At 56.4% G+C, this 23,852-nt stretch overlaps 1 protein-coding gene across 3 annotated transcripts in view; it reads left to right on the top strand.

The window, feature by feature from the left end:
- Positions 1-1,609: 1,609 nt before the first annotated feature.
- SPSB1 (splA/ryanodine receptor domain and SOCS box containing 1) overlaps positions 1,610-23,852 on the top strand; it is a 67,013-nt gene continuing 44,770 nt past the window's right edge. Inside the window, exons 1-2 of one of the 3 annotated variants that reach the window (XM_045546202.1) lie at positions 1,757-1,827; positions 20,366-20,564. The gene's annotated coding sequence lies outside the window, so the exon portion shown is untranslated. Of the gene's footprint in view, positions 1,828-20,242; positions 20,565-23,852 lie in introns of those variants that run through there. The other 2 variants (XM_045546203.1, XM_045546204.1) reach the window with 2 other exon arrangements.

The raw sequence follows: 23,852 nt of genomic DNA, 5'->3' as shown, positions 1-23,852 counted from the left end.
TCTTTAGCTCCAAAGTAGCCCTTGCCCCCTGAATTCCAGGAAGTGTGCTCCAGTCTGCCCTGGAAGCGCTCCCCCGGAGAAGAGGCGATGGCTGGAGGAGTTGCCCTTAGGAAAGCCCACAGCACCATGACCCAGGCCCCGTGGCTGCAGCACCAGCCCCATAAGAGGATGGCACCTGATAGGGGACACACACTTCCTGAATAACACACCAAACAGGTCTACTCTTCCAAGGGGGAGAGATGAGCCTAGCGGAGGTTCCTGTGATTTTCATCAGTGAGACTGCGCTGGAGTGCCCCATAACCGGGGGAAAACCTCCTACTGCTGTCCCAGAAGCTCTCACAGGTCTCCAAAGTGCCCTTGCATGAATAGTAGCTCTCAAATTGCAGAGCGGCTGGAGGGAGCCATGTGCTCTTTTAAACTGGAGGCCCCCCCAGGTTGCTGACAGTGGCTGCCCATCTGAGCAGGGTGGCTTTGACGTTCCTAGATAACTTGAACCTAGAAAGTCAGAATGCCCCTTCAGACTCCCCTGCCCGTGGCAGTCAGTTGAGCCTCTATCTTTATTCTGGGTTCAAAACAAAGCTAAACTGATTTTCAGCGCAGTGAGATGAGAAGACCTCAAACTCTGGGATCTAACAGTCCAGTTGGGTTCCAAGCTCCGCTACCCCAGGCGTCTGGCCACGGACCGCTTTCGCACCTTTACAGTAACTCAAGTCCTGCCCTGGTTAGGGTTATGGGGAAGATTAAGTAACTAGGGAAGCCGCATTGCTCACTACAGCTTCTCCAGTAATGCCAATGCCCCACCCCTCGCAGCGGACACTACACACAGTGAGGAGTGGGCAATGTAAGGAGGTTTTGCTCTTAAAACAGTAATTTCTCTACAGTCTTCCCCGTCCCGGCGACTGCTCCGTCGGGGCAGGCGGAGGAAAATCCCTTGATGAGCCAGAGCCACAGGACAGTCGGATGAGGACTCGGACCGGCCGGCACGCACTCGTCCGTCCCAGCCTGCGGGAGCAGCAGCCGGGAGCGCCCTCGCGGGTGCAGACTGTTGCGGGAGGCTCCGCGGCGCCCACCGCCCGCCCGTGCCGGCATGTGCCGACTTCCGACCGCCGGGCATTTCGGACGGGGCAAGCGACGCCTTGCTCCTGAGGCTGCCGAACAACCCAGTCTCCCCGAAGATTTCTTTTAATTAGTGAGGCCCCACCCCTTCTCCAGGCCCGCACCGCCGCGGCCCCCTGGGGCTGCAACCCAGGCCCCTCGCCCGGCGTTTCCCAAACCGGCCGCCCGCGGGACCCAAGCGTTAGGCGGCAACGCCCAGGCCGTCGGCCCCGACAGCAGGGCCGGAGGCGCAGCCGCGGCCTCGGGCGCCCCAGGCGGCCTCCGGGACAGGAGAGGGAGGCGCCGGGCCGAGCGGGGCGGGAGGTGGGGGCGGCCGAGCGAGCGCGGGGCACGTGACGCGCCGCAGGCCCCGCCCGCCGGGGATCCCGGCCCAGCTCCGCGCTCCGCGCGCCCAGAGGCCGAGGAGGGACGGGGCCTGTGAGGGCGGGGCCGGGGCGTGGGCGGGGCCGAGGAGGGGCGGGCCGGATGGCCCCGCCCACCGCACTCTGGTTTTTTTTTTTTTTTTTTTCACTTTAAAGCCGTCGGTTGCTTTTTTCTCCGCGCACAAGTCGCGCTGGGCAGCCCGCGCGCTCTCAGAAGGAACCAGGCTCCAGGCGCTGGCGCCGGGGCCGCGGGGAGGAGGCGACTTCGCTCCCTGCGGCGGGCGCGGCCGGGGCGCCCGAGCGTCCTCGGCCGGAGACGGCGGCGGCGGCGGCGGCCTCCCCGGGCGCGGTAGGCAGCGCCGGGCACCTGGGACCCGGCGGGTGCGGGTCCGGACCGGGTGGGCGCGGGGCAGGCGGAGGGGACGCGGGCATTGCGGCGCGGGGGACCGAGTGGGTGGCGGGAGGCCGGGCCCTGGGGACCGGAGAAGGGTCTGGCTGGGGACCAGGCAGTGGGCGCGGGGAGTGCGGCCCCTCCCGCCGTGGCTCCGGGAGCCCGTCCCCCGCCGCGGGTCCCGAGAGAGGGGCCGGGCGCCGCCCAGCGCTGCGGCCGCTGCAGGCGCCGGCGGGTCCTGGTGCTCCCGGGTCCCACCTGTGGGGGCGAGACGGGGCGGGAGTCGGGGCGGCCGCGGGGACCGTCGCGCCCGGAGTTGAACCTTGGCGGCTGCAGACCCTCGGAGGGGGCCTGGGGCGCTCCGCGGCCCCGCCGACTTTCTGGTGCCCGGGCGCTCTGGGGTCTCTGTCCCCGAGACTGTCCCCGCGGCCGGGGCGGGGACAGCGACCCGCCATTCCCCCTCACGGGGGCAGCGCGACCCCGCTCTGCAAAGTTAGTTTCGCTTTTCCCGCCGGTCTGGGTCAGGATTTGCAGCGCGGCCCGACTGGCCCCCTCGGGCCTCCCCACCCGGCCTGCAGGCCTCCCCCAGGGAGCCCGCCAGGCGACACCCCGGGCGGCGCCGCCCTCCCCGCCGCCCCGGAGCCGCGGCGGCTTCTCCCGGCAACGAAGGGAGAGCCTGAGTGTTATGTCAGGAAATCGATTAAAACAGAAAAACAAGAGCGCCTGGCCCGTCGGTGGAACCACGGGATGGGTCACCCCGCGCCCCGGGTGTGTGCAGGGACTTGGTAACTGTCCTGTTTAGTGATGGACCGGAGGGCAACGTCTCCCACTGATGACGGCTCCGTGGGCCGCCGCTGGTCTCCCAAGAAGGGGTGTGTGAGCGTGTGTGTGAGTGTGAGTGAGTGAGTGGCAGTGTGTGCATCGTTGAGAATGTGTCTGTGTATGAGTGTGTTCCTGTGCGTTCGTGTGGGGGTGTGCAAGAGAATGTGTCTGCGTGTGTCTGTGAGTGTGTTGTCCTGTCGGTGGTAACTCGGCAGTGGGGCCACCGGTTCCTGAGAACTGCTTGACTTGATTTCTGTGCTTGGTCCTCGAAATGGGCTGTGGGGACCACCAGCCCCGCACTAGGGCCGCTCCCGCGGGCGCCAGCTGAGAGTGCAGGCTTTTCTTCCTCTCTCCTCTTCTCTGAAAATGAACTATACAGTTTGGGGGTGAGTTGGCAGGAGCTGCTTCCTGAGTGAGTAATATTTAATTAAATACTCCAGCCCATAGCATCAGAAACTGGTCATGAGTTGAGTTTTAACAGGTGTTTGTGGTAAAAATGCCATCCCCGGTGACTAAGGTTTGGTGTCCTTGGAAGAATTTTCTCTCCAGGGGGTAGGATGGTTGGGGGTGGGGGTGGGGGTTGGGTGCAAGGAGAGCTGCTCACCGGGAAGGGGGCAGGGGGTGCTCCTCCCTCCTCTGCCTGTCTCTTCCTAATGCTTCCCTCTGGGTGGTGGACAGTGCTAGATTGGTGGCACAGGTAGCCTTCATCCTGGTGAGGAATCGCGGCATCAGGGAAGCCCTGTCTTACTTACAGGGCGTCTTTCTAGGCCAGCAGAGGCCCAGAGAGCATGGCTGACTTACCCAAATTGCACAGCCAGGGCTATGCACCAAGACTCCCAAGTCCTGGCTGTTGCTGTTGGTTACTGTCCCCAGCTCTGAGGTCATGGGCCAGGCACTTTGTGTCTCCCCAGCTGTGAAGTGATGGGCTGGATTAGATCATTTTAAGCACTCCTCCTGTCCTCTTACTGCCTTTTTCTTCTGTAGGGAGCACTTTATCCAGTAGATGGAGTGAGTGTGTGTGTGTGTGTGTGTGTGTGTGTGTGTGTGTGTGTGTGTTTGCCCAAGGGGAGGTGTGGAGTCACCTAAGGCAATAACTTTGCAAGTCTTTCCTTCCCAGCCTGGCTACTGCCCTAGCAGCAGAGGAAACAAAAGTGGTAGCACATTGGGCCCAGTGGCTCTGACAGCCCCGAGCAGGGGGCCAGGCTTGGTGTGGGCTTTGGGGAGGTTGAGCCCTAAGGAGAGTCAGTGGATTTCAGGGCTCTTAGGAAGGAGTGGTCCTGCCTGGGGCCCTGAGTGATGTCACTTGGAGCTGGGTGAGGCTGTTTCTTGGGCTGCTCCAGTAAAGCTGGATCCACCCTTCAGCGGGTTCCTTGGGGCTGCGGCATCAAGCTCACCCCCTTGGAATCAGCACAGATGTGTAATTTCCCCAACAGAGCTGGGAAGCAGGATGGGGGCCCAATGGAGGCCAGTGCTGCCCCCACCCCCAGCAGATGTGCTGTGCTCTTTTGTGCCTGCTCCTTCCTTGCACCTACCCCTCCTCCTGGGTGGGCGGAAACTTGCCTGCAGACGCATTTTCAAATTTAGCAAAACCTCAGATTCTTACGGTGTTCATGAGTGTAGTCTGGGTATCTTGCACCAGTTCTTCTCTCAGGTTGCGGCTGGTGTGTGTGAATCGATGTATCCTTTCGTTCTGAAAACTTTTATCAGACAAAAGCACAAAGGCAGGTAGAGGTGTGCCTCAGTCTGCCTAGGGGTGCATAATCCGTTCCTCCCCCTACAACCTAGGAATGAACAGCCAGGGACGGCAGAGACCCAAGTTGGGGGAAGGCCCATCACTGCTCTGCTGCCAGCAGCCTCCCTGGTGGAGGAGTTAGGGGTGGGATGTGTGTCCCAGGCATGCAGGTGCCCACGCCCACCTTCACCCTTGCTTGGACCCCTCTGAAATCCAGACTTAAAGGGACTTTGATTTTGGACTTTCAATGTAGTGCTGTCCCCTCTGCCAGCTATCTGATAGCATCCTTCCCAATGTAAAGTTCCACTCATAGCCAGGTGCCACACACTGTGCTGCTAAGTGCTTTAGGGGTATGACCTTGTTTGAGTCCTAATCGTAATAATAGTGGGAAACAGTCTCTCGGTGCACGCTAGTCCCCGGCTCTGATCCGAGTCCTTGACACAGTAACTCTTGAACACATCCTAAGAACCCTGGGAAGCAGGTTTTCCCTCCATCCGCATTCTCCTGTGGCTCGGAACAGGCAGGTGACTTGGCCAAGGTCTTGCTGCTACTAAGTGGTGAAGCCAAAACTCTAGTCCAGATTTGGCACCCAAGCCCTTAACCAGTGCAGTTTGCCACCGCCGCTGCCTCAGCCTTTCCTTTAAGAAACGTGTCTTAATGTTTTCTTCTTCTTTTTTTTTTTAATTTTTTTTTAATTTTTTTTTTTTTTTTTTTTTGAGACAGAGTCTCACTGTGTTGCCCGGGCTAGAGTGCCGTGGCATCAGCCTAGCTCACAGCAACCTCAAACTCCTGGGTTCAAGCAATCCTACTGCCTCAGCCTCCTGAGTAGCTGGGACTACAGGCATGTGCCACCATGCCTGGCTAATTTTTTCTATGTATATTTTTAGCTGTCCATATAATTTATTTCTATTTTTAGTAGAGACTGGGTCTCGCTCTTGCTCAGGCTGGTCTTGAACTCCTGAGCTCAAACAGTCCACCCGCCTCGGCCTCCCAGAGTGCTAGGATTACAGGCATGAGCCACCGCGCCTGGCCTGTGTCTTAATGTTTTTAATGAACATTTTTTATTATTATGGAAAATATTAACTTTTCTACCAAAGTAGAAAGGAGTATAATGAGCCTCCAAGTTTCCATACCAGCTTCCAATGTCAATGCACGCATGCACACTCCTACATATGTATGTACGCACACATGGTCATGTATGTACACATGCACACACACGCTTTGGATTATTTCGAAGCAAATACAACATGTTGGGTCATCTGGGGCTACTTCCTAAGAAGCAGTTAAGGGAAGAATCAAGCGTCAAAGGGGTTGACTGTTACTCTGCGTGGGGGCAAGAGTCAGGGAGCATGTCCTCTCTGCCTGGGGCCGCTCTGACCAAGGCAGGGTGGCGAGACCCAGGGGCACGTCGGGGGATCTGGCTTGTTTCCGCCCCCTGAGACTTTGAGACGCTCCTTGCTTGTTTTGTGTTTCAAAGGTTCTGTTTATTGCCCAACATTAAAAATAAATGAGTCCGATGGTCATGAGACAAACCACATCAACAGCAGGCCTGGCTCTGCGGGCCTCCCCTGGAGATGGGGAAGAGAACCCACCACGGCACAGCCCGGCGCTGCCTGCCGTCGGGGTCTGGCCTTGTGCAACGCAGGCGTGGGATTTGTGGCCGGGCTGGGCGTCAGGATGTGAGAATGGTTTGTCACCAAATGTTGGCTCGGACCTAAAGCCAAGCCCTACCCTCTCGAATTTACCGTGCAGGCGACAGTGGAGGAGTCCGGGAGCCTCTGCCACCCACAGGCGCCTTTTGGAAAACAGGGAGGCAGTGGGTGGTTTGGGGCCAAGATGAAAGGGTTGGGATGTGAACCTCACACCCAGGAAAGGACTGCTAAGTGGGAATATGGGACTCCAGGGTTGGAAGGACCACCTGTGACAAGGTCTCAACAGGTGCCCCAGTTGTGAACATCCCTTGCCAGACAGGCTGCGTGTGGCTCTGATGGTTAAAACCCATCCTGGTACAGTACCCGTCTGTTCCCTCCACTTGTGGTCTGGTCTCACCCTTTCTGAGGGGCAAGGTATCTTTTGCGTGGGTCACCCCACCTTAGAGGTGAGGCTTACAAAGTGTGACCCACGAGGTGGTGTGCTACACTCCAAAAGAACTACTTGAGTTTTCTAATCTGTACAAGCAGATGTCCAGGGAGCACGTATGGGGACGGATATTAAGGGTGTGGGAGAAGGGTGGGAGGAACGTAAAGTTGGATCAGGCTGGATTTACTGATAGGGGCCCACTAAGCAGTGAGTCTACATTTAATGTTGCAACTAAGGGACTTGAGAAGGGAACTCACTGGCTGGTTGGTTGCTGAAATGTCCATCAAGCAAGGGCTCACGGTGAGTGAGTTGGGGTTGCTGGATCCCTTTGGTTTAATGCGGACAAAGGGATGCAAAGGCTTAGGGAGATCGGAATGCTGGAGCGGAGTTGTCACTTAGACAACTCACCCACGGGGAGGGTCCGGAAGACATACTTTTCACCAGTACTGTGAGAAATAGATTTGTGAGGGGAGCCCGGCGTCGCTGAAGAGCTATGTGATTGGTCTCCCTGTAGGCTGGCTCTTACAGTGGATGCTGCAGTCACACAATTAGAAAACGTAAATGCAAAGGGAATAATTGGATCCCGGGGAGGCAGGGCCAAGGGGCAGCTCAACCGCCAAGCCAGGGTGGGCGTGATCACCATCATGGACAGGAGAGGCAGAGCGGTGTCAGAACAGTCAGTCCACCGTGGTGTCCTAGAAGTGAAATAGATAGGGAACATACTGAATTCTTACTTGATCTACATAAGCAGAACACTTTCAGGTCAAGTGAACAAAAGCCTAACTTGAATCATAAAACCAGAGAATCACGGCCCCTCCCTCAAACTCCCAGACCTGAGCCCCCGAACGAAGGGAGGCTGGGTCCCCTTGAAGAAGGACCCTGGTACACTTCCGAAAATTCATGCTGTTCATCTTACCCCCTTCCCTGAAGGGACCTATGGCCTTTCACGAGGGTAACTGCACTGGGGAAGGGAAAAATCCGACCTTTGGGGGACTACTGGACGCTGGCACTGAACTGGCATCGATTCCAGGAGACTCGAAACATCACTGTGGCCTCCAGCCAGAGCAGGGGCTCACAGAGGTCAGGTGAGCAATGGAGTTTTAGCTCAGGCCCAACTCACAGTGGGTCCAGTGGGTCTCCGAACCAATTCTGTGGTTATTTCCCTGGTTCCAGAATGCATGATTAGAATACTTAGCAGCTGTCCTCACACTGACCATTTTGGTGGGAAAGGCCAAATGTGAGCCGTTAGAGCTGCCTCTACCTGGGAAATAGTAGATCACAAGCAACATGGCATACCTGGAGGGACTGCAGAGATGAGTGCCACCATCAAGGGCTTGAGCGATGTGGGGGTGGTGATCCTATCACACCCCCACTCTGCTGTCCTGTCTGGCCTGTGCAGAAGGCAGTGGACTGTCGTAAGCTTAACTGAGTGGTGACTCCAATTGCAGCTGTTATACCAGATGTGGTTTCATTGTGTGGGCAAATTAACACATGTCCTGGTACCTGGAACACAGCTATTGATCTAGCAAATACCTTTTCTCTATACCTGTCTATAAGGCCCACCAGAAGCCGTTTGCTTTCAGCTAACAAGGCTAGCGGTACACCTTCACTGTTCCCCCTCGGGGGATAGCCCCTCTCCAGCACTGTCATAATCACCTTTCTCTTCCGCAAGATGTCACACACCAGTCCATGACATCGATGACATTATGCTGATTGGACCTAGTGAGCAAGAAGTGGCAACCACTCTGGACTTACTCCTAAGGAATTTGCATGTCAAAGGGTGGGAAATAACTTACACTGGAAATTCAGGGGCCTTCTACTTCAGTGAAATTTCTAGGGGCCCAGTGGTGTGGGGCATGTCAAGATGTCCCCTCTACGGGAAAGGGTACGTGTTGCATCTGGCCCCTCCTACACCCAGGACAGAGGCACAATGGCTAGTGGCCCATCCGGAGTTTGGAGGCAGCACATTCCTCATTCGGGTGTGTTCCTCCAGCCCATTTACCCAGCAACCTGAAAAGCTCCTAGTTCTGAGTGGGGCCCGGAACAGGAGAAGGTTCTGCAACAGGTCCAGGCTGCTGTGAAGGCTGCTCTGCCACTCGGGCCCCAGGAGCCGTCAGACCCAGTGGTACCTGAGGTGTCAGTGGCAGATGGGGATGTCGTTTGGAGCCCTTGGCAGGCCCCTGTAGGTGAACTGCAGTGCAGGCCCTGGAGATTTTGGGGCAAGGCCCTGCCATCACCTCCAGGTAACTACTCTCCTTTTAAGGGGCAGCTCTTGGCCTGCTGCTGGCCTAGAAACTAAATGTTAGACCATGGCCACCAAGTTACCTGCAACCTGACTGCCCATCATGAACTGGGTATTGTCCGGCCCTTCAGGCTGTAAAGTGGGGTGCGCTAGCGGCACTCCACCGTCAGATGGAAGCGGCGTGTACGTGCTTGGGCCTGAGCAGGTCCTGGAGGCACACATAAGTTATATGAACACGTGGCCCAAATGCCCATGGTCCCCACTCCTGCTACGCTACCTTCTCTCCCCCAGCCTACACCTCTGGCCCCGAGGGGAGTGTCTTATGGTCAGGAGACGGAGCAGAGAAGGCGTGGGTCTGCCTTACAGGTGGCTGGGTACCACACGCCACAGCACCCAGGAGTGGGCGGCTGCAGCACTGCAGCCCCTTTCTGAGACATCCCACAAGGACGGTGGCGAAGGGAAGTCCGTCTGTGCAGAACTCTGGGCAGTGCAGCTGGTTGAACACTTTGCTTGGGAGGAGAAATGGCCAATGAGCGATTCTGTACTGATTCACGGCTGCACCAGTGGTTTAGCTGGAAGGTCAGGGACTTGGAAGGAAGGAACATGATTGGTGACAAAGAAATTTAGAGAAGAGGTATGTGGATAGACCTCTCTGAGTGGGCAAAGAATGTGAAGATATCTGTGTCCCATGTGAGCGCTCACCAAAGGGTGACCTCAGCCGTGGAGAACTAACAAGTGGACAGGGTGGCCTGTGGCATGGACACTGGTCACCCCTGTCATCACCCAATGGACTCATGAACAGACGGGCTGTGGGGGCAGGGATGGAGGTTATGCATGGGCTCAGCGACGTAGACTCCCACACCCCCAGGCTGACCTAGCTGTGGCCACCACTGTTGCCCAGTCTGCCAGCAGCAGGGACCGACACTGAGCCCCTGGTATGGCACCATTCCCTGGGTCACCCGGCTGGCTACCTGGTGGCAGGTTGATTACACTGGGCTGCTTCCCTCCTGGAAGGGGCAGGATTTTGTCCTTCTAGAGTAGACACTGACTCTGGGTATGGATTTGCCTGCCCTGCATGCAATGCTTTTGCCAAAACCACCATCCGAGGACTTACAGACGGCCTCACCCACCGTCACGGTGTTCCGCACGCATTGCTCTGACCGTGGGTCTCACTTCGAGGCAAAAGACGTGCAGCTGCGGGCTCGCGCTTGCAGGATTGGCCGAGCGTGCTGTGTCCCCAGCATCCTGTGGCAGCTGGCCTGATGGAACAGTGGAATGGGCGTTTGAAGTTGCGGCTTCAGTGCCAGCTAGGTGGCAATGTCTTGCAGAGCTGGGCAAGGCCCTTCCGAAGGCTGTGTGTGCTCTATTTCTCCCGTAGCCAGGATTCCCGGGCCCAGGAGTCAAGGGTGAAAATGGGAGTGGCACCATCACCATCACCTCTAGTGACCCACGAGCAAAATCTCTGCTTCCTGTTCCCATGCTGGCCTGGAGGTCTTGCTTCCAGAGGGAGGAGACACAACAATGGTTCCGTCGAACTGGAGGTTAAGATTGCTACCGGGCCACTATGGGCTCCTCATACCTCCACATCAGCAGGCTAAGAGGGCGTGGTGGTGTCGCTGGGGTTATTGATCTGGACCGCCAAGGGGGAATTGGACTCCTGCTCCGCAGTGGAGGTAAGGAAGGGTATGTCTGGAACACAGGAGGTCCCTTAGGGCATCGGTCCCCAACTCCCTGGCCAAGGCCCAGTACCAGACTGTGGCCTGTTAGGAACCGGGCCTCGCATCACTATCTGAGCTCCGCCCTCCCCAATCCCTCCATCCCGTCCGTGGAAAAATTGCCTTCCATGAAACTGGTCCCCGGTGCCAAGGTTGGGAACTGCTGCCTTAGGGCATCTCTTAGTATTACCTGCCCTGCAATTAAGTCAGTGGGAAATGACAACAGTCCAATCCGGGCAGGACTATGAATGACTCAGCTTCTTCAGAAGTGAGGGTTTGGGTCACTCTGCCACATAGAGAACCACAACTGGCTGAGGTGCCTGCCGCAGGCGAGGGGAACACAGAGCGGGCGGTACAAGAGGGTGTTAGAAGGTCCAGCTGCAGCCACGTGACCAGTTACAGAAACAAGGGCCACAATTGCCAGGAATGTGCCCTCTTGTTTGCGCGGGGTATGACTGTGTGCACATACACATAGTAGGCAGATGTCTGTGCTTTCTTCCCTCTCTTACTCCTTATCATATAACATAAGATGTGTTGAGTTTACATCAGTATTTAAGTATTAACTTTATGTTACAATCTGTAAATTCTTGGTTGTATGCAGGATAGCACATGCTAGGTGGAACTACGATGCTGTGGTTGTCTTTATTTGGCAATTAAATGTGGTTTAAGGAGATGCCTGTGGGTGCCAGGCTGACAAGGGGAGGACGTGTGATGATCGATTTTGGTGTCAACTGGACTGGGTTAAGGGATACCCCGATGGCCAGCAGAGCATTAATTATCGCCAGTGATCAGTGCACACAGCCCATCCCTCTTCTGCTGAACAGGACACCCAGCTAGTTTGGCATTGGATTAGAATTATTAGGCTGCCCAGGTGTGTCTGTGAGCGTGTTTTAGGGTAGGTTGGCGTTTGGGTCAGAGACCAAGTGGGGAAGATCCACCTTCGATGAGTGTGGGCACCATCCCATCGGCTGGGGGCCTGGATAGAAAAAAGCAGGCAGAGAAAAGAAATTTCCTCTCTCACTCCTGGAGCTAGAACATTCTTCTTCTCCTGCACTTGGGCATCAGAACTCCAGGCTCTCTGGCCTTTGGACTCTAGAACTAACACCAGCAGCCGCGCAGGGTGTCAGGCCTTCAGCCTCAGTCTGAGAATTACATCGTCGGCTGCCCCGGTCCTGAGGCTTCTGAGCTTGGCCTGAGCCGCACCACCAGCACCCCAGGGTCTCCAGCTTGCAGGCGGCCTGTTGTGGGACTTCTTGGCCTCCATAATCACATGAGCCAAGTCCCCCAATAAATCCTCTCTCATTTATCTCTCTGTGTGTATCCCACCCATCTGTCTCTCTGGAGAACCCTGCTAAGACAGTCTGGAGGCCTTGAGACTCTGGCAGGAAGGAGGCTGAGCTGGAAGGCCTGGGAGGCCATGGTCCCCAGCCCACGCTGCCAGTCGGGATGGAAGCTGGTGGCGTTTCCAAGGTAGAGTGGGCAAGTTTGGTAGCTAGCTGTATGTGAGGTATAAAGAAGGGTGGGGAATTGCAGGTGTCTCTGAGTTTCCAGCTAGTTTGGGGATCATAGTGGATGACGGCCCTGTAGAGAGGACAGGGGACTGGGTACATGGAGGTGCTTTGAACCTATTCCAAGTGGAAATGGTCCAAGTGAGCATGTCCAGATGGGAGCCAGGCATGGGGCTCGGGAGAGGAACCTTCTTTCAAAGGGGGTTGATGCCATCATCAGGAGAGCATGAGGTGGACGTGCCCAGGATGTGGAACCTCACTCCTAGCATTTTCCTCTGGAACCGGGGCAGGGACCCTAGACTGGCTCCACAGTCTAGTGTGCCTGCCCAGACCCCTGTGTTTCGGGAAAGTCCACCTCTGACAGTCACCTGACACTTATCTGACACTCATTACCTGGCACGTGCTGGGGTCTCCAAGGTGGGCGTCAGGGTGCACACGAGCATCTGGGAAGGCCTCTTGATTTAGGGGTTTTATGGTTTTCGTTCTTTCTTTTTAAAAATGTAGCAAAATACAAATAATATAAAATTTACCATCATAACCATGTTTAAGTGTACAGTTCAGTGGCATTAAGTACATTCACATTGTATAGCCATCACCACCATCCGTCTCCAGAACTCTTTTCGTCTTCCCAAACTGAAACCCTGTCCCCCCAAACACTAACTGTCCCTCCTGCTCCCCCAGACCCTGGCACCCACCACTCTACTGTCTGTCTCTATGCATTGCATGACTCTGGGGACCTCAGATAGGTGGAATCGTATAGTATGTTTCCTTCTGTGTCTGGCTGCCCTCACTTGGCATAATGTCCTTAAGGTCATGGATGTTGTAGCATGTGTCAGAATTCCTACCTTTAGGGGCTGAATGATATTCATCATGTGGATGGACCACGCTCTGTCCACTCATCCGTGGGGGGCTCTCAGGCTCTGTGACTTTTGATTACAGCCATTGAGAGTTGCAGGTCCAGGGAGGGTGGCCCCATCCTGTGCTTCCAGGATACTTGTAGGACTGTAGGCAAAGGGGACTCCAGCTAGTGGGCAGATGAAGCAAGGCTGCTTTTTTCTTTGTTTCCTTGCTTGTTTGAGACAGGGTCTTGCTCTGTTGTCCTGGCTAGAGTGCAGTAGCGTCAGCCTAGCTCATAGCAACCTCAAACTTCTGGGCTCAAACGATCATCCTGCATCAGCCTCCCCAGTAGCTGGGACTACAGGTGTGCGCCACCACACCTGGCCTATTTTTCTATTTTTAGCAGAGATGGGTCTCAATCTTGTTTAGGCTGGTCTTGAACTCCTGAGCTCAAGCAATCCTCCCGCCTCGGCCTCCCAGAGTGCTAGGATTACAGGCGTGAGCCACCACACCCGGCCTTTGTGGGAGCTTTTGAGGGCCTGGGAGCCAGGGTTTCAGTGGCAGGTCCCCACAGCTCTGGCTTCTCTTGGCTGTCACCCGCTAGAGCTGCTGCTACCAGGGCGAGAGGAGCCAGCCCTCCGGCCACTGCCCAGCCCCCGTTCCCAGGTCTCAACACACCTGGCCTCCACTTCCTTACCTCCCTGGCTCTCCTAGTCCTTTCAGCAGCCTTTGTGGCCAAAACTGCTCAGGAGAGGTCACCAGGGACCCGTCCCAACTGCTGACACTCACCCTGTGCTGCTTTGGTGCCTTCGGCCCCTCCCTGCCTAGAAAGCTCTGGCCACTCCCCGGGCGCCCTCTCCTGCTGCCACCAAGCCTTTGGGCCCTTCAGCTCTGTCTCCTCCATGAGGTCCTCTCCGCCAACCCCTCCTTCCCACTCACCTCTTCAGGAGGGTCCCTCTCCCGTTCGCTCATGGGTTCAGTCTCTGTCACCTGTATTCTACCACCCTTGCCTCTGTCTCTGGCATAGACGTCCACTCCTGTGATGTCCCCGTCGGCAGGTCACCCTGCCGTCCACTGTCTACCCAGTAACCCAGACCCTTGCTCACCCTGTGGCACCCTGGGCGGTGCCGAGACAGCTGCCGTCGTCCCACAGCCTGTGGGCTCCAGGAGGGCAGGACTCGGCCAGCGGTACTTGTTCCCCGCTGTGTCTCCCGTGCTCAGCGTTCACAGCGGGGTCTTGACACCTGCTGGACGAACGCGCGGAGGCCAGGCCCGTGGCTCAGTGGATGCCAGCGAGGGCTTGGAGAGAGCTCCACGCGGGCCCCGGGTGGCACCAGCACTTCCTGGCCAGGTAGCCGGGCACAGGCTTCCTCTCTGACTTGTGTGGCTGCCACCTCGTGGGTGGCTGTGAGGCATTAGGGAGGTGACATGCATTAGCACTGGCCAAGGTGCATGCCCCATGGTGGGTGCTGGAGGTGGTGGCCCTCACCAGGCCTCCCCGGGGACTCTCCCTCACAGAACCCGGCTGCCAGGTGTTCCGTTCTCAGACCCGAATTTCCTCCATGACCTCGTCATGAGGAGGTCAGGAACTCCAAACAAGCCCCCTTCCTTGGGAGCTATCATTGGATCACTTGCCATTCATTCTTTCATTCAAATATTTACCGAGCACCTACTGTATGCAGCCAGTTTGCTGGGACCAAGGATACACTTGCTCTGAGACCTCCCTGTCTAGTGGGTGAGGCAGGCCCGTCTCCAGTGATGATATGCTCAGGGCATCGTGGGGACCTCACAGTGAGGGGTGGGCAGTTGGCTGATGTGTGGCTGGAGTGGGACAGAGAGGCAGGGGCACCCACAGGCCCACATAGGAGGGGTTGGTGCTTCAGGGAGCTCCCTGCCACATGTTGGGGTGGGAGGAGTGGTCTGGAGCATTGGAAGGCCAACTGGGTCCCAGCGCTCCTGCAGGAGTGGGGCCAGGATGCCAAGACTCTGCAGGGGGCTCCTCAAGGCAGGGGCTGAGAGCCTCTCAGGGGACTGCTTATTCCTGGCAATGGCCTTCCCATTTTGTGTCCCTGTGGTGGGATGGCTGAGTCCCTGGGCCTCCCTCATGGCGAGGCCGCGTCCTGCCGTAGCTTGCTTAGCGCTTCTCCACCCTGCATGGTCAGGTGTCCCGCATGGAGATTGGTACAGCAGGTTGGTATTGGGGTCATAGCCAGTTTTCCTTTGTGATGCCTCCTACCCTCCTGGCCGTGCCTGTGGGAAGGGCATGGCCTGGGGTCAGTCCACAGTGGTGGCAATTGCAGCAGCCACCAGCCTGAGGCTGGCATGTGCAGGCAGCTTCTCTCGGCTGCACATGTACAAAGTCATTCCATCTTCATGAGCCAGTAATTAGGTGCTATCCCATTTTACAGATGAGAAAACTAGGACTAGTTCAGAGCCTCCCAGCCAGAGAGGGGAAGAGCAGGAAGCTCTGGGTCTACACCCTTAGCCACCATTCCCTGCCACAAAGAAGGAATGAGGAGGAAATGAGTGATCTGAGAGGCAGGTCAGCAAAGCCAGTGTCACCGGTGGCCTGGTAAATTGTATGCAGGGGGCTGGGGAGAGTCAGGAGTGTCCCGGGTGTGGGGCCCCGTGGCTCCCTGGTCTCAGTGGAGACTGAGCAGAGGCGTGGATGTGCTCTGTGACGCTGGCTAATTAAGGTGGTTTTTTTCAATTGAGGTAAAATTCACGTAATATAAAACGAGGCATTTTAAAGTTAACAATTCAGTGGCATTTAGTACATTCCCAATGTTGCGCAGTCATCCCTTCTGTCTAGTTGCAAAACATCTCCATCACCCAGAAAGGAAACCCCCTCTGCATTGGCTGTCATTCCCTGGCCCCTGGTGGCCACCAATCTGCATCCTGACCCCACGGATTTGCCCATGAAATGTTCATTTCATGTAAATGGAGTGAATGGAATCGTAGGATAGGCGGCCTCCCGTGCCTGGCTCTGGCTAATCAGGTTTCATGTGGAAGGTTGAGTGTTTCCTAAGTGGAAGCTGATTCCCCATCTTGGCTCAGCCACGGGCCGCTTGGAGGTGGGAAGGTCGCCCGCACTGCACACACCTGCGTTTTCTCCACGCCCATCGCCGCAGAGACCCAGCCGCTGTCCGCTTGCAGCCAGTGATCTTTGTACTTGTTTTCATTTTTTCCATTGATTCTTTTAAAATGAACACCTGATGATGTCAGCTCCCTTCTCAAAGCCCATCAGGTTCCCACTGCTCTCAGGGTAAATTCCCAGACCTGAGTGTGGCCTTTGGGCCCGCGTGACCTTGTGCCAGGCTTATCTTGCCCCCCCCCCACCATAGCTCATCTCAAGCTGTGATGCCAGATGTGTCCCCAGGGGACCAGCTTTGAGGCTGGGGGTCTGGAACCCGTGCTGCTCCTTCTCTTTGGGGATTTCCAGGATTGGTTACTGATGGTATTGCAATTTGGTGTCACCTCCAAATCCTGTTGACCCAATCTGGGACCAGAGCTCCAGCTTTAGCAAGTCCCTTTCTTTTCTCCTTTCCTCCTCGTGTTTCCCAAGACCTGACTGTCAGGACCCGAAAGGCAGGGGGAGGGGGGCTGTCTCCATCTCATTTGACGTGTGACTGAGAGCTTCCTGCCAAGGCTTTGGGGACAGTGATGCAGTTGCCCTGACCCTTGTCAACCAGCAAGTGTGCCATTGCCCCGTGCCCACCCTTGGCTGGGTCATGGGTGCTCCAGCAGTGGATCCTTCCTGCCCAGGGCCCCCTGGAGCCATGGTGCCCTGGCTGTGGCTGGGGGGACAGTTCATAGAAAGGAAACTGGTGGGTTGCTCCAAGAATGGGAGAAAACCCCCCAGGCTGTCATCACCTGAGGGATCACTGGCCCCTTTGTCATTGGAGCTCCTGACTCTTCCCTGCCTATTCACTCCCAGGCTCGGGCCATCGTTTCGGCGTCTGAAATCCCCTCTGCTCTGAGTACGATTCTGCCAGAAATAGTCTTAGCCTTTATCAAATGCCTACCGTGTGCCAGGCACTGTGCTCACCGCTGCAGATGGATCTCCAATCCTTTACACATTCCTGCGAGTTGGGTCTTACCGCCTGGTCTACAGGGGAGAAAAGTGAGCTCTAGAGAGGTTCCTACGTTGCAGGAGGTGGCATGGGTACCTGACGGTGGAGGTGGGCCTGACTCCATGGCCTGCGTTCTTTCTCCCGTGACTGTCGAACACAGCCTGGGAGATGTGTGCAGCAGCCCAGGGCCCTTGCAAGTCTGTGCCCCAGTAGGTGCGTGCTGGAAACATTAGCTGACCGCCATGGTGCTGGGTGGGCCGCAGACGTGCATGGGCATGGAAGGCCTCCCGTGACTGTTCAGGAGGGTTTGTTCCAGGCCAGGGGTTTCATGCTGGGGGGCCAGGAGATGGGCTGTCATGAGGAGACTGGGGGCAAGGCTGTGGAGCAGTAGAGCAGGGAGGGCATCAAATGCCAGGCCCGGGGATTGTCAGTGGGTACAGGGAGTCCTCGCACCCCTCCCCCGTCGCATTCACCCCAAAGTTGTTCCTGGGACACATGGACAAACTGGAGTTTTTTTCTCTTATTTCCTCTGTGCTCCCTTGCATTTAAAATACGGCAATCAGGGCCCCCACCGGTCTCCCTTGGGAGACCCAAGTCGACTCCCTGGTCCTTTGGCCACCTTGGGGGCTCGCCCATCCAGGCTGTGGGTCTGACCGAGGCACGGGGGTTCTGGCTGGGGAGGGGCTGCTCTGTTGCCCTGACTCTGTCCTCATGGAGGTGGGGGGGCGGTGAGGAGTCGCTGCACCTGCCGTGGGAAGGCCACAGAGGATAGAGCCGTGGTGGTGGGGTTTGCCTGTTAGGTTGATCCCGGGAAGCCTCACGAACTCGAGATCAAGCACGAGATTCGGCAGTTTTTGCAAAGGGCGAGGCATCCATGTCAGGTTCTTGGGGCGCTGCCTGGATTGCTGGGGGATGAGCTCCCGGATGGCTCAGGAAGACTTGGGAGTTGGGGCCTCGTCCCTTAATTCCCCTGAAGATGGGGTCGGGGGAGACCCGTGCACTTTTCTCCTTGTCCAGGGTCTTCTCAGTCGGGAGATTTTAAGGAAGCTCTAACGAGAAAGGTCGCCTCGCGTGTGAGAAGCTTGGAAGAGTCACCCTAAGGGAGCCAGGCCAGCGTCCAATTTATTCTAATCCTGTATAAATTATATATAAATGTCAGGTTTCCTTTAAAAAGACTTCCTCATCTCTGGAGAAATACAATTTTTAAAAAGATAAATTCCCCCTGTCTTCCAGTGGGTCCTGTCGGGCCAATTTCCAGCTGTTTTGTGTGAACAGAGCCTTTCCCTCCCCTGCCTCCCGGGAAGCCACGTCTTCCTCACGCCCGTGCCACGCTCAGGGGCGTCTAGACAGCTCAGGATAAAGGGGTTTTTTTTTAAGTTTCTTCATCGTTCAGCCAGTATTCCCTGAATGCCGGCTCTGTCCGGCTGTCTCGGCCGAGTCCCGACGATGACTGGGGTTTCTTTCTTCCCCTGATGTGTCGCGCCACGGCGGAGGTTTTACTCTGCTGTCAGCGTTTGTGTATATTTTTATAATGGAAAATTTCAAACATGGGCCAGAGCAGAGAGACTGATACCTTGAACCCCACACCCTCATCCCCCCGCATCCACAATTATCACTCATTCACTCATCTTGTTAATGCGCACGGGCCATCCTCCTTTCTGGAAAGACGGATTAGGCTTAGGGACAACATTGAAGTCCTAAAAAGGGTCAGACAGAGCTCTCGTGCTTTGGGGTTTAGAACGGAGCTCCCTGGAATGGCTAATCCTTTGGACACGGCATTCCCTGGTCATTCATTTCCCACAGGGGCTTGGGTTGCCACGCCGGAGTGGGGAAGACAGGCCGTTTGGACCAGAGCAATCCCACTTTTACCTGTTGGCTTTTTTTTTTTTTTTTTTCCAGAGACAGGGTCTTGCTGTGTTGCCCAGGGTGGACTTGAACTCCTGCCTCAGCCTTCTGAGTCGCTGGGACTACAGGCATGAACCACCGTGCCCTGCTCTTTTGGCTTGTTTTTTTTTTTTTTTTGAGGCAGGGAGGGTTCTGTGCAAGATTTAACTTTGGGGGGAAATAGTTTGAACTGTTGGAAATAAGTTTGGAGACCCCTCCCCTATAGGCTGACCGTGAGTGGTTGTCTCCCACCCTTCCCTGCCTCTGCCATCTCCCCAAAACGCTTGTGGGATGCAGGCAGGAATAGGTGAGGGTCCACACCTGGGGCCAAGCAGGCGACACCCAGATGTTTCTGCCCAAGTTGCCGAGTGTTTTGGATGTTTGGGATGTGACCTCTATTTTCTTCTGGGAAGGTGGGTTTCGAGTGTCCCTGGAGAACGTGGTTTTTTTTTTTCACTGTGCTGCTGAGCCGTGCTTTAGCCCTCGCCAGGTGCAAGAGCTGCGCTTAGACAAAGCAGAAAAACGGGGCCGGCATCTCTCCTTAAGCTGCAACTAAGTATTGAGATACAGGAGCACTCATGACGCTGAGCTTCTTGTCTTGGTGTAACTGTTTCCCCTGCCTCTCTTTCTCTGGTTTTAAAAATAAGACAAAGCAGGTAGAACCTGACCTTTCTGAATATTGTAGGCAGTGGGGTACTGTGGCTTCAGGGTTCAGGGTGTATACAGTGGGAGCTAATGCAGGATTCACTTCCAGCAGTCTTACCAAGGTATAATTTACAGCCACGCAGTTCACCTGTTACAGACATACACATAGATGGTTTTAGTACACGTGTGCAGCCAGGCAGCCGTGGACACCATCCTAGAACTCATTTCTTCTCATACTTCCCACGTGGGTAGCAGCTGGGGGAAGGGTGTGGTTCTCCCAAGTTCTGCAAGTGCCGGACGGCGCGGACAGGTGCCATCATGGAGGTTTCTTGGACAAGCAGCTCATGAGCTGAATTTTGTGACAATCTCACATTGACTTATCTCACTGAAGTGTCACAGTTTTGGAAAGCACCTGGGGAGGCTGCTGGGTGGAGTTCTGGACTGTGTGGCGGGACGTGTGTACATGGACCCCCTCCCCCCACCCACTGCCCCCACTGGCTTTAGAAATGAGAGCAGTTCACTCTGTGTTTACTGAGCACTTGCTCTGTGCTCGGCACCACTCTGGGCACTTTCCGTGCATTAACTTATTTACTGCCACCCAGAGCCCCATCGACTGGGGATTACTGTGCCCATTTTACAGACAGGAAAACCAAAGTTTAAAAAAAAAGTCAGATAACTTGCCTGGGGTCACACAGCCAAGAAGTCAAACTGGACTGAACCTCTGCCCCCACGGCCCCTGAGCGGGGACGGGCTCCCGATCTGGGAGGTGGGAGCAGGGCAGCAGGCCCCGCAGTGCCACACCGTGCAGATTCTGGGATGGCGCGAGCCCGGGCTGCTGTGGGGGGAGGACTTTCTGATGGAGGGAGGCTCAGGTGGGCAGAGGAGTGGGCACGGGAGGGTACCCGGGAGGGGCAGTTCCAGCTTGCCCACTGCCGGTTTTGGTGGCCTGCCCTTAACAGGAGCTCGGTGGAGGCTGAATGACCGAGGGGAGTCATTGGAGAGGCTAGAAGGCTGCAGATCCTGAACCTTTGCTTCCCTTCAACAGTGACCAAATCACTTCTAAGTGCAGGAGTGACCGAGACAACTGGAAAGTGCCCCAAATGCCCCTTGACATTTCGGCATCTCTGCTGGGCCAGGAGTAGATCTGGCCATGTGCTGGTGAGTCCTCCCTCCCCCACCCCAAGTGCACACAGCAGCTGGGGGCTCACTGCCCTGTGAGCGGCTGTCCTGACCCTCCTGACGGGATGAACGTCGGGCTGCCGCTCCTCAGCATGTCACCCCCGACTGCCTTCTGCATGTCCAGAGGGACAAGGGCACAGGGAAAGGCCATCTGCAGTTCATAACCACAGGAGAGGGACGCAGGGCAGGGGAGGGACAGCAGGGCCCGGGACATCGGGCTCTACTCTTTGTCTAGTAAATCACATAAAGAATTTCAGAAAATGACAGCCTCATGCCTGCGTTTCCCTTGGCCAGACTCGGGCCTAGGTCTTTCTACATCGTCTTGTTTTTCTCCAAGAAAACTCAGCCTTAAGCATCAGACTTTAATTACCTTCCCAAGGGACACTTCCTGTGGATATTTCTAGTGGCAAGTGGCTGAGGTCATGCTCCTAAATAAAATTAGGGTTTTAAACTGGGTCACAAACTCAGATGCCCCCAGGGGCTGGGAAGGGGGCACAAATGAGGGACGCAGCCCAAGGAAGGCTATAGGGCAGGGGGAGGAGTGTGGCAAAGCAGGACAGGTGTGTCCTGTGTGAGGGGTTGGCCTCTTCTACCTGAGGGAGCAGAGCCCATTGCCACTACAATGTCCATTTTTCCTCCCTAAAACAAGCCAAGAGTCCAGACTTTTTGAAAAGTTGGCAAATAATTCAAGGAAATGGCACTGTATTGGTTTAAAATAAAATGTCTGTGACGTGGATCTGCCCTCCCTGTAGAGATGCGGAGGCTGAGAAGCCCAGCGGGGCTGGACCAGACCTGCACCTGCTGGTGCCTGCCCCACTGCCCACCCACCATGCCATGCTGGGAGCCCACTCAGCGGATGCCACTGCTACAAGAGACCCCATGCTGGCTCTGAGATGCGGAGCCCCACGGCAGTCCCCTCTGCCCCCCTTGGCTCTCCTGCACAAGGGCCCCGTCGAGAGCTGGCCTTTCGTGGCTGCCTTTTGGGTGCCAGGCACGAAGGGCCTCAGGTAGATGGTCTCTCATGGTCCTGATGACACAACACACACACCTGGTGGGTTCTGTTATCCCCATTTTACAGATGAGGAAACTCTGAGACCCGGAGAGGCTCACGACTTGGGGGTTGGGATTGAATGTGAGTGATTCCTGAGCCAGCTCCCAGCCATGGAACCATTCACGCTCGGTGGCCCGCAGTGAGGAATGTGCTGCCATCCTGACCTGCCACCAGCCCGCCAGCCCTCGGTGCGTGGCTGCATTCCCATTTTGACCCACTCCCGGGGCATCACCTGCAGTCCACGGAGCGCTGAGTGGGGAGCGCTGGGAGCCCCACCTACGGAGGACTGCGCTGCTCACAAGGTTGCTGACTAATTCTCTTTGCAAACGGTTCAGTTTCACATGCTTGCGTTTCCAGTAACTACGTGGGTGGATTTGTTTCATTTAAGGGGAAAACAAAACAAAACAAAACATGGAGGGGGTTTTCTTTCCCAAGAAGAGGGCTCGCCAATTACGGGTGTAGCGCGTGCGGCTCCGGGCAGCCTGGTGCAGTTCTGCAGCCAGCGGGCTCCTGGCAGACGGGCTGTGAGGTAGAAATCGCTTAGTCATTTGCAAGCCGGGACCAGGTGCCAGAGGTCAGGGAGGTGGAGGGGCCGTGGGGACACAGCGGCCACCTGATCCTGCCGAGGGGACCACAGCCACCCTGTGCTCTCTCTGGCTCAGCCCTGCCCTGGAGTGGGCAGGGGGAGGGGAGCTGGGTGAAGAGGAAGGTGCCAGGTGGGACAGCCGGCCTCACCCACTGTGGGGCTCGCAGGCACCCCCAGGAGACCTGCCTGGCAAAGAGACACTTCCTGCTGGCTGAGCCACCGCCCCAGGTGAGCTGAGGATGGGGTGTGCTGAGACCTGCTCGACTGCTGGGGAAGGGGTGACAGCTCCTGGGGGATGGGGCACAGGTGTGCGTGTCATCCCACGGGGCTCACCAGGTGACATTAGCACACTGGACATTAGCACAGAGACGGTCTTGGTATAGGGCGGGGCCTGGGGGCCTCTGCTGTGCCAGGCACAACCCCTTGCGCTGCTGGATGGTGAAGGGGCATGGGGAAGAGGCTGACTGATGGGGGGACAGGTAGGGAGCTCGGGACGTCGCCATTTACCAGAAGGCGCAGGAGTGTTTCCGTGTCTTAGAGCCCATCAGTTCCGCTGCCTCAGAGCACGGATGCGAGTGGTCTGCCTGTGACGCCCCTGGGTCTGCATGGACCAGCGTGGCCCTGCTTCGAGACGAAGCTACTTCTCCAGAGGAGGCTGCCCTGGGAAGCGTCTGGTCTGGGTGGGGGCTGTAGCAGTTACGAGCCTGGCTGGGGAGGTAGCTGGAGTCCAACTCTGGTATTTCCTGTGACCTGGCTGTGCTGTGGAACCTCTCTGAGCCTCAGTTTCTCATCAGTGAAATGGGGGTGTAAGAGTACCCGGTGGGGCTGGGTGCAGTGGCTCATGCCTGTAGACCCAGCTACTCGGGAGGCCGAGGCAGGAGGATTGCTTGAGCCCAGGAGCGTGAGGTTGCAGTGAGCTATGATGACACCACTGCACTCTAGCCCGGGCGACAGAGCAAGACCCTGTCTCAAAAGAGTACCCCATGGGTGGGATGAGGTGGTACAGGCAGGCTGCCTTGTGCTCTCCTCATGGGCACGATCCCAGGCCTGAGGCAGTGCACCACCCCCCAGGTACCTCCTGCTCCGAGGGGGAAACATGCTGTGGAATTGACGATCCTTAATCCTGATCTTTGGGGTTTGCTTCCTGTGCTCTCTGGAGGGGGAGAGAGAATTCACAGATACATTAAGCAGAGAGTGATAAGGTCCTAGAGGCTTTTGGTGGGGATCAGGGTTTACTCTCAGCAGGTGAATCTGAGAAGGATTCTTGGAGGAGGTGACACTGAAGCTGGGCCTTGGGATGGTGAGAACTGGAGAGGGAGGGGGAGGGAAGAAGGTCGGCACTAGTGGAAGGTGGTGCGCGTATGCAAAACCACCAGGGGCGTGGGTGGTACCCGGCGTATAAGTGCTTAATAAACGTCCTCACCAAAATCAATATGACTCCAGGATTTTCAGTTTGGGTATCTGGGAGAAGCGGGTGTGTGGGGATGTGGAAGAGATTTTCAGGCCACCAGCTGGGAAAAGACAGCTCCAAAGCCACACGTAGGTGATTTCCTGTGGCGAGGGAACTGAGGTTTGTTTGACCCTCTGCAGGTCAACGGGTAGCTTCAGTGGGAGCTTTTTATTCTTCTTT

The sequence above is a fragment of the Lemur catta genome, chromosome 3 (genome assembly GCF_020740605.2).
Source record: "Lemur catta isolate mLemCat1 chromosome 3, mLemCat1.pri, whole genome shotgun sequence".
Lineage (NCBI taxonomy): Eukaryota > Metazoa > Chordata > Mammalia > Primates > Lemuridae > Lemur > Lemur catta.
This window is presented reverse-complemented; position numbering and strand designations above follow the sequence as displayed.